Here is a 12,031-nt window from a genome sequence, read left to right as displayed (position 1 = left end):
TATTCACGTTAATTAAGCGATTTAATTAGTTAAGTAATAATTTAAAGGAAAAGCATGATTTTAAAGCGTTTATATGCATATATATAAAAGATTATTAATATAAGAATAATATATATAAGCATTATATATAATATGCTTATATAATGGGTGCATTATAGGCAATGTATAAATTTAAAGGTGCAAGGTTTAAATTAATCTTATTAATAGCAGCTGCCAGCCGGTGCTAGCCGGCTGCTAGCTGGCGGTTATGTGCTCTGCGCATGGATCACCATAGCTAGCTTATAGCTAGACGGGGGAAGGCTGTAGCTTTGCTGCAACCTACCCTTTACACCATAGCCGATTTAAATACAACCAGTCTGCTATTAATTAACATACGTTAACCCAGCCAACATTAGCCTAAATAATTAATTATATAATATACTTAAAAGAGTATATAATGATATAAGCGGTCCCTTAAAACTTATATATAATAAATATAAATATTATATATTATTCCTTAATAAAAGAACTCGATATTTAAAAGTTTCTTTGTTTAAAAATAAAGACAAAGCATTAAAAGCTTTTAATAATTATAAAAATAAGGCAGAAAATAAATATAATAAAAGAATAAAAGAGTTCTTTATTAATAATAAAGGCGAATATATAAATAAAAGATTTAAAATCTTATTAAATAAATACTTTATAAATCACTATATAACGCCCCTATATATGAAAAAACTAAATGGCTTAATAAAAAGATTAAATTTAACTATTAAAAACAAGCTACCCAAATAAATAAGGGATAAGTTTTGCTAAACCCTCTTAAGGATAACTTAAGGAGGAGCTTTAACATAATAAAGAAGAAAGATAGGAATAAAAAAGAGCTAAAGAAAGGAAAAAGGTAAATATTTTTAATATTTCTTAAAAATAAGAAAAGCTTAATTAAAGCATTAAATATATAAGAAAAGAAAAAAATTAATTTCTTAAAAAAATATTTAAAATAAGCATAAAAGCTAGCTTTTTATAATTAATTAAAATTTAGCATAATATTATTTCTTATATATTTTCTTATTCTTATTAATATACTTCTTTTTAAGTACTTTATAATAAATATTATAAAAATTATTAAAATAAAACCTTGCTATCTTTAATTAAGTTTTTAAGTTTTAAAATTTACTTTATTATAATTTTAATTATTATTATTATTTTTAATTCTTTACTTACTTATTTTATTATAGCTTTTACTTTTTTATAAAAGCTTTTAATATTTTTAAGATTTACTTAATAATATATTTATTAATTATATTCTTTTAATTATTAAAGTTTAATTTAATAATTAATATTAATATAATTATTAAAGATTTAAATACCTTTATAAAATAAAAAGTAAATTTATTTTTTCTTTTAATTATTGCATTAAGCATAATACTTTAGCTTTATTAACTTTTACTTTTATTTTTTATAAAGCTTTTGCTTTTGCTTTTACTTTTTATAAAGCTTTTATTTTTAATATTTATACTTTGCATTTAATTACTTAATTAGCTTATTAATAAGCCTTTTAAATTATTTTTAAGCAAACTTTATTATTACTTTAATTATTTAAGATTAATTAATGATGAAAACAAAGATTTAAAATTTAATGTCCCTTGTGAATTTAAGGTAAATTTGCAGGGAATTTCTTTATTTAATTATATACACGGTGAATTTACCATGAAACCATATATTTATGGTAAATTTATCGTGAAAGTATTATAAATTTATGGGTGCCTATGAATTCATAGTAAATTTACTGTAAATTCACTATAACCTATTTATACTGCATTAAATTCCTCCTTATAAATAATTTGCTTTTAAGCATAATTTTCTTATAGTATTAATAAGTAATATGGATTTAGGTAAATTTAAAAAATAGCGGTGAATAGAAAGTTTAAACCTTAAGAGCTGCCTTAATAGCGGTGAAAGGCGGCGAAGAAAATATAAAAGTCCTTAATAAGGTATTTTAGCTATTATTATAAACTTTAAATATTAAAGAGAAATAATTATATAAATATATTTATGGTTTAGCTAAAATATTTAATATAATAAAAGTAATTAATGATAATGCTAAAGGGTCTTTCTTATAAATAGTGTAATAAGCTAATTTCTATTCTTAAGTAAATAGCGGAGTATACTTTAATTTAATATGCTAATAAAACTTAATTTATTTTTATTATGCTTAATGGCGGTAAAGTAGATTATGCAAGGCGGGTTTATTAAAGCGGTTAATAGCAAAGCAATTAAGCTAAAAATATATATAAGTAGCGCCATAATATAAAGAATATAATAATTAAATGCAGCAAAGTTTTAAATTTAATTTACCTTTATAACATTATAATGAGAATTTTAATTATTATTATAAATTTACTATAAATTTATTATAAATTCGCTAAATATTATTCTTAAGATAAAATAAATAAAGTAATAAGTATAATTATATGCTTATAAAGTAAGTTAGGCTATATATATAAATATTATAGCTATTAGCATGTTTTATTTTTATAATATTTCTTTATATTAATATAAAATCATTAATTTATAAACTAATTAGCATATTAATTATTAAAAGAAAAAACTTAAACTACTTTTATTTATAATAAACTCTTTTAGGATAAAGCAAAATAAAAATAATATTATTTCCTTTTAATTCTTATTATAGTAAAATATAAATGTAATTATATAGTTATAGGATTTTTAATATTTAATTTTGCTTAATTAATATCAACGGCATTATTATTGTTATAATTATTGTTAGCAGTTTCTTAAATTGCATTAATTATATTATTAGTAATATTAATGGCAATTAAATTAACCTTATTATTAATTAATGCATAATACTTTACCACGCTATGGGTTTTAATATAGTTAATTAGGCTGGCTATATAGTTATATATAATATTTTAGCTAATAATAATTAAGAAGTTATTAAACTTAGCCTTTTAAGCATAAATAGTAATTAGGCGGTTAATTTAATTATTCTTATTATAGCGAATCTTAATAATGCTAAAGTTTTAATTTATATATAGCAGTTTATATAAAATAAAATTAATAAGAATGTAATTAATCTTATTATTTAGGTTAATAAAGCGCAAGATATTAACGGCCTTATATAAATTAATAAAGAAAATATATAAAATTAAAGTTATAATAATATACTTATTATAAATAAAGATAATAGCAATGCATTAATTATTAATATTAATTATATCATTATATTAAGTAAAATAGCCATTAAGAAAGTTAATAATAATAAAATAATATAAATTAAACTTAAGGTTAATAATTTCTTCAAACTTACTTATAAACATAATAATATTTATATAAAAGTTCTTAATTTTAAAAAATATAATAATAATAGCTAAGTTTACCTTTTTAAATTAAGCAACGTTAGTTTTTTTCTTAACTAAAAATATAAATAAGTTATTAAGATTAAACTTTAAGGCGGCTAGGTAAATAAACTTAATATTATTCTTATTATTATTAAGGAGGCTAATAATTGCTTTATACTTATAATTAAGAGTAAATAAGTTAAGGCTAAAATTAAGATAATAAAGAATATTAATAAGGGATTAAGGCTTTTAAGCCTTATTAAATAATTAGCTAACCTTAATAGCTAGCATTAAAATAGCAGCCTTATTAATCTTAGCATTAATAATTTATTTAGCTAAATATATGCTTAGGTTTTTAGCTATATAAATAAGGGTGGCTATAATAAAAATAATAGCAATAGCCTCCTTATTAATAATTAAAATCTCCTTATTTTAATGAATAAACTAATTACGCAAGTTATAAGCTTAGTTTTTAAAAGGTATATTATATTAATGGTTTTATAATATACCTTAGTAATAAATATTAAGAGATGGGCCATATAAGTATAGGCTTAGTAAGTTATTATAGTAATTATAAGCAAGGGAGTTAATTATATATTCTTACTTATCTTCCTTTATTAATCCCAAGTCCTTTAATATTTGCTTGCCTTTTTATATAGCATTATAAAGGTTTTAGCTGCAATATAACGGGCTATTATAATTAATTTAATAAAAAATAAAATATTAATTAATAAATAATTTAGCTTATACCTTAATGATAAAGCGTTTAATGAAATAGTTAAGCAAGAGGTTATAGGGAATAAAGAAATTATATTTAATATCGCAGTTAAAAAGGCTATTATATTCCTCTTTATAAAGAGTTTATTAGAAAGCCTTATAATTGCCCTAATAATAAGCAAGCAAATTATTATAGCAAGTTATAATGATATATATGCAAAGAGATATATATATTCCTTTACTATATAAATAGGCTGCCTAATAATAATTAATTATTAATAGCTTGCCAGCCTTGCATAGCTTAGCTATAAGGTAATAATACTTAAATATATAATTTTATTATAAGTATGCTATATTAAGGTTTTAGCTAATTAAGTACAAGATTATATAAAAGTTTGGTATAATAAAATTATTAATCTTAATAAGTTTATAATTATGGCAATATTAACTTACTATAAATAAATAGCATTATAAGATAATAAGATTAATAATAGCCTTTAAAATAATATAATAATAATTAATTAGCAAAATAGTTAGCTAAACTTAATAATAAATAATATTAATAAAAGCTAAAAGGATATATTATAAAATTATAAATAATTAAAGCAATATAATTAAAAAAGCTAATTAAGTATATTAATTTATTATAAATTTATAATAAATTATTTATACTTAGGTAATTACCCTTTAAGTAGCTTATATATTACTTTAATATAATAAAGCTATAATAATAAGGCTATTGCTAATTTTCCTTTTTAATAACCTTTTTTACTTAATAGGTAAGCTTAGCTAAAAAATGTTTCTTAGTTTAAAAAGCAAAGGCTTTGCTATAATATAATAATTAGCTTATTAATAAAGGGCCTTTATTTTAACCCTTTATACCTTAAAGTTTTTAATTAACTTATTAACTTATAAATAATAAATTAACATTTATATATTATAATAATATAAATAGTTTATTTATTTAATAAAGTACTTAATAATTGCTAAGCCTTAGCTTACTTTATAATTTTACCTTTAAATAATTCTTTTTATCTTATAATGCTTAAAGGCTTTAAAGCCTTTAGCCTTATCTTTAATAATATTTATAGCTTTTATTAATAAAAAATTATAATTATATAAGTTAAAGCTTAGTAGCTAAGCTAAGAATAATTAAGTAATTAAGATTACTATATATATATTTATATATAATAAAAGTATTAATTAATATATAAGCTTACTTACCTTTTCTTAAACCTTAAATAATTTTATTTATTACTAAGAAAACTTGCGCGTTAATTTCTTTAATAAGTTATATTCTTTTCTTAAAAATATATATATTTAATTCCTTAGTTAAAACTATATTTAATAATGCTTCTCATTATATTATTACTTAATAATTATTTAAGCCTTAATAATTATAATTTAAGCTTCCTCTTAATATAACTTGCAAAATTAAATAAGCTTTTAATTTATTAATAATAATAATATAAATAAGTTAAAACTATAAAGCATTTAATTAGCAAAATACTTTATCGCTATATTATATATATTATTAAGGTTAAATTATAATAATAATATTAAATTTATTTATTTATAATTTAAGTAAGTAATTACTATTATTTATATTGCTATTTTAATTATTTAATTCTTAACTTTAAATTAGCTATTAATTTATAAATATTATATAATAAAAAAGAAAAGTTTTAAATTTAAACTTCTTTAAAGTTCTTGCTAAAACTTAAAAAGGAATTTATAATTTTAATTAAAAATAATGCATTTTAAAATTCCTTAATTACCTAAATAAAGAGTTCTTAATATAACTTTTATTTAATCTTTTACTATATATATAATATTTCTTAAAATAATAAAAAAAGCTTTAATATATTTATTTATAATAAATAGAAATAAGTTAAAGAAAGGGGCTTATAGTATTTCTTATAGAGTATATGCCGCTAATACTTTTAAGAGATTTATAATAAAGTCCATAATAATAATATAAAACGGTATTAATAGTAAAAAGATAGGTTGCATTTTTCCCAATAATTTCTAATTATTATTTTAATTTACAATATATACCAGGTAAGTATTTAAGTATCTATGCATCTTATATTAATAGTTTTTAATAATAAATAAATCTCTTAGCTCTTAATAAACTCTTTCTTTCCTAAAGTAATATTTAAAATCATAAATATTAGCTATAATAAGTTTTGCTATTTTTAAAGAAATATATAATTAACGCTTTTCATTATAATCTTTAAAATAAAAAAAATCATTATTATTTAATTTAAATAATATATTAACGTTAATACCTAGCTATTAAAGTTAGCTCTTAATTTTAAACTATTTCTTATTTTTAAAGTATACCTTTAGTATTTTATTTTTAAAGTTTAAGTTAAGTTAAGTTTTAAATAAAGTATAAATAGCTAAATTAAGAAGTTTATTTAAAACTCCTTTATTATTAACGGCTAGCTAATATATTAATAATTATAATAATGCATTAATAATAATATTAATTGTTTTTAATATATAATGCATTAAAAGCTAATATTAGCTAAGGTATTTTAAGGCTAAGGTAAGCTTAAGATTTATCTTTATCTTATTTATTATCTTTATAAAGGTATAATTAACGATTTTAATAATCGCGGCATAGTTAATTAAAATATAAATTAATTATAAATAATTAAATTTAATTATAATTTAAAGCTTTTAAACTAATTATATAAAATATGCTATCTTTAATTTAATTAGCTAGTATTTCCTTTTAGTTATATTAATGGTTTTGCTTAAATATATTATTAGCTATATTTAAAATCTTAATATTAATAAATATCCATCTTATTCTCATTCTTTTGCTAGTTAAAAATAAATATTTAAGAAACCAACTTCTTTTAATGCATTAAGCTAAATAAATAATGATTTATTTAGGTTATAATAAAAAAAAGCATTTAAACTTGCTAAAGCTATTTAAAAATTAATAAAGATATAAAGTTTCTTTATAATAAAATTAAAGTTAGCTTTCCTTATATATTATTTCCTAAAGTTACCCTTAAATAGCTTACCTTTAGCTCTTATTATAACAAGTATTTAAGATTTTTTATATTGCAATAAATTAATTCTTTAGCTAAAGTATAAGATAAAATGCTAAAAATATTTTATAAATTTAATAAACTTTTTTAATTATTATAAAGTAAAAAGGAATTGCAGCTTTATAATAATTTAAATTTAATTGGCAATATTATACATTCCTAGGCTATTAATATAAAAGCTAAGTAATTTTATTAATAGGTATTTTAAAAAGGATTTCTTAAGGGAAAGAAATAAATTCTTAGCCTTAAATAAGCTAAAAATTATTTATAAATGCCATAAATATTTCGCAGTTAAGTTAAAAAATATAATAATATTATTAATAAAGGCAATGGTAAAAAAGCTATATAGCCGTAAGGTATAATTTATATATCTTTAAATATAAGCAGGAAAGTTGCAAAATCTTATTATTGCCACCTTAAATCATTCCTATCTTTAATAACTTATAATAATAAATTTATCTTAATATAGCTTATAAACTATAAATTAATAAAAGAAAGTATTAATATTTACTATAAATAAGTAGTCTTTGCTATATATTTATTATATAATATTAAATTAAAGAGGAAGAAGATAAATATTTAAAATAATAACCTTATTTAATGCTTTTAAGTTTATTATTATTTAATTTTTACATTAGCTATAAACAATTTGCTAAATAATAAAGATAGGTAATTTAAAAGAAGTAGCTAATATTACCTATTTTACTCTTTCTTTTTAATAAAGGCTATTTATAAGTTTATTTATTACCTTTTAATCCTCTTTACTTAAATAATATAAATGCTTGCCAATTTTATAATTTTATTAATTATTTATTAATAATATCTTTATTTATTAATCTTTTAATATATTAATTAATCCATTATCTTTAAATATTTAATAATATTCTTAAATAAGATTTCCAGCCCTCTTTATAAATAAGTTAAAAGATTAGTAAATATAAATATCATTTAATAATTTAACTTTCAGCAAGTTTTTAAACTTAAATATCCTTAACTTACTATTAAATTAAAATTATTCTTAAAACTTTAAAAGATTATTTTATAATAATGCTTTAAGAGGATTATTTAATTAAGGCATTAATTAAGTATTTTAATATTATATTAATATATAATTTAGGCCTTAATTTAAATTATTAAGAAGATTTATAAAATTAAATAAAGTTAAATATTAAAGGAAAGATTTATTTTAAGTAATTAATGCTATATATATAAGGGCTTTTATTTTAATTTTCTAATTAAAAAGTTTTATATTATTATATATAAAAGGAGTAATTACTTTTAAATAAGAGTTTTAATAAATATATATAAAGCATAGCAATTAATTTACTATAATAACACTTATAAAGTTATAACCTATTAAGCTATTAACTTAGCCTTTTTATTTAAGCTAAAATAAAAAAGCTATATTTTTTTTAACTTTATAATAAATACTAGCATAATTTAATATAAATATAATAGGATTATAATATTTATATTAGCCTTAATTATATATATTTATTTAAGGGCTTTAGTAAAGATTACAATATTTATAAATGCATTATTAAAGCATTTAAAGGTAACTTTTCCTTTTAAGTTTAAAATATTAACTTAATAAGGAATTATAAATTCCTAGCTTATTAATAAGTTAATATTTAAGCAATTAAGCATTTATGCTTTAATGTATATAGTAATAATTATTAAGCAGCCTTTTATAATAACTTAATAAAATATATTAAACTTAGCTTAATTAACAGCCTTAATATACCTTATTCCTTAAATATTAGCTTTTATAGCTTAGTTTATTACGGCTTATAAAAAGTACCTTAAGTAATCTTAAAAAATAGCATACCTTAAGGCTTTAATATTATAATAAGCTGTAAATAATGGTTTATTTATAGCTCCCTGGGTTTATATATAAGTATAGATATATAACCTATTGCATAATAATAAAACTTTTAATAGCTAGCTTATATATAATATTAACTTACTTTAAGCTGCTTTATAAATAAATATATAAAAGTTTATTGCTAAGCAAGCTTTTAAGTACTTCTTAAGCAATAATTTTAATATAAAGGCAGTATTATACTTATAATATACTTAGTTAAAATTAAAGTAAGGGTATTTATTTAAATATAAGTTAGCATTAATAAAGTAAGTATTAAAGCTTATTTATATTAAGTTATATAGGTTTAGTTTATTAATAAAATAATAGCTATTCTTTAGCATTAAGGTAGTTAGCTTATTAATTTCTTTATTTAAATTAAGTACCTTATAAGCTAAGCTATTCTTTATAATAAAAGTTTTTTCTTTTATAGCTTTTAGCTTATTATTTATAAGGAAATAATCTTTAATAGCTAGCTTATTTTTATAATAAGAATTATATTAAAACTTGCTATTATTTATATTAAATATTTAAATAATAGCATTTAAGAAGTTTTTAGCATTATTTTATTAGTTAAAGCATTAATAAAGCTATAAATTTAATTATATATATTGCTAAGGTTATTATAATTAATTTTAGCTTTGTTATAAGTTATTAATTAATAATTTTTAAGCTTAAGGCAAGCTTATTTATTTATTTTAGCTATTTTAAATTTATTAATAAGCATTAAATAGCTTTTAATATTGCTTTAAAGTTATATTTTAAAATATAAAGTTTAAAATATAGTTTTTAAAATAAAGTAATTAAATTTATTAATGCAATTAGCTTATTTTTAATACTTAAGGGTAAAGGTTTAATATATTAATATATATTAATAAAAGCGCTAAGCAAGTAGGCTTAGTTAAGGCTAAAGGGTGGAATAATAGCTACGTTTTTTAAAAAGCTTTTCTTATCATTATTTAATTCTTTTATTATAAATGCTAAGTTTCTTGCTTTTTTTATAATTTAGTTTTAAATTTACAAAAGTCTTTATTAATAAAATGGCAGTTAAAGTAAGGGATAATTAATACCTTATTAATTTAATTTTATATATTTTAAGCTATAAAGGAAGCTAATTATTTAGCTAATATTATAAACTAATAAATTCATTAAGTATACTTTTAAATATTCTAGTTATTAAATGCATTTATTTAAGAATAATATTGCTAATTTAATAAGGTTTTAATAATATTTTATAAGATATAAAAATTATTTAATAAGTAGCTTTTTTATAAAGTTTAAGCCTTTAAACTTTTTTAAGTTAATTTATAATACTTATTTTTATTAAGTATTATTTAAAATTATAAATAAATAATGCTTAATAAGTAAAAAAGTAAATTATAACTTAATTAAGCCTTTTAATAAATATTATTTTATAAATATATTTTATATTAATTAATAAAGCCTTAAGGATCTTTTTAAATAATAACCTTTTTATTAACTTAAGATACTTAAATTAAATCTTAAAAGTTATTTTAATTTTTATATAATTTAAATTACTTAATAGTAATATTTTTAAAGTTTTAATTATTATAAAAATTATTAAGCTTAAGTAAGTAATTATTATTTAATAAATTTTAATACCCTTAGCTATAATTATATAGCTAATCTTTTTTATTATTTTTTAATTAATATTTTAAGTAAATATAATAATTATTTAATTATGGGGTTTTTACCGCTAGGTTTTTATCTTATAATTTTCTAGTTAAGAAGGCCTTATTAATAAAGGGGGCGTTTTCTTAACTAAATACCCTAAGCGGAATTAAGTTTATTACTTAACTTAGTTTTATATTAAATAGCTATAAAGGATGCAGCGATTTAGCTTTAGTAAACCCATAGGTATTTTAATTAACTTTAAGGCTGGCTTAATTAGCATAAAAGGCTTAAAATAATATTGCTTATATAACTACTTATTAATTTAACTTTATCCCTTTTAAAAGGTCTTATACCTTATATAAGTAGAGATATTTCTTAATTAAACTAAAGATTATAAATTTTAAGGTTTTATAGGGAGTTGGAAAAGGCTTTATATAAGTATATATAATGTTAATACTTTAAGTTTCCTTATAACTTTTTAAGTTTAAGCATAAGGATTAAAGTTTTAAATATAACTTAAGTATTAAACTTAATTTCAAGGGATTTTAAAAGTTTTTAATAAGCTTTATAATTTTAATTCCCTTTTAAGTTTCCTTAATTATATAATAAAAATGCTAATTCGCAAAATATAAGTTTTATATATTATAAGCTAATAAAGCATAATATATATAACTTAATAGTTAAAAATAGCGTTTAATTAATACTTTATAATTTAAGTAAATAATGACTTATTAAAGCTTATATAAAAACTTAATATATCTTAATTAAGATTAGCTTAAGTAAATCTTATTTAATAGTTTTTAATAAATAGCTAAGCTTTTATACTTTATTAGCTAACGTAATTAATAATAATAACTATAATTATTAATTAAGTTTGCGTTTATTAAATGCTAAACTTAAAGATTATCTTAAAATATCTTTAAGGAAGTTAAGCTTAATGCTTAATTTTTTAAAATTAAGATATTTTCTTTTATCATTACTTAATTCTTAGCTGCTTTAAATTAAAAATTTTATAGCTTTAATAAATTATATATAATAATATAGTAGTTATAAAGGATTTGCTAAGTAATAAACGCCGCTATAATATTTAATAAACTTTATATTTCTTTAAATATAATAAGCAAGAAGATATTTACTTATTTAAAAATCGCTATTTATAATTAAAATAATTATTAATGCTTTTTTACTAGTTAAAAGTTGAAAGGTAATAATGGGAATATAAAAAGAAATTATGCATTAAGTTTATATCTTATTTATAATATATTTATTATAAATTTATAATAAGCCTTGCCTTTTTTTAATGGTTTAAAAGGGCTTAAGTTAATGCTTATTTAATTTATTAATTGCTAGGAATTCTGTAACTTAATTTATAAATATTATAATATTATAGCAATGGCAACTATAAT

The sequence above is a fragment of the Diaporthe citri genome, assembly GCF_014595645.1.
Source record: "Diaporthe citri strain NFHF-8-4 chromosome Unknown scaffold_2, whole genome shotgun sequence".
Lineage (NCBI taxonomy): Eukaryota > Fungi > Ascomycota > Sordariomycetes > Diaporthales > Diaporthaceae > Diaporthe > Diaporthe citri.
Note: the sequence above shows the minus strand (reverse complement) of the source record.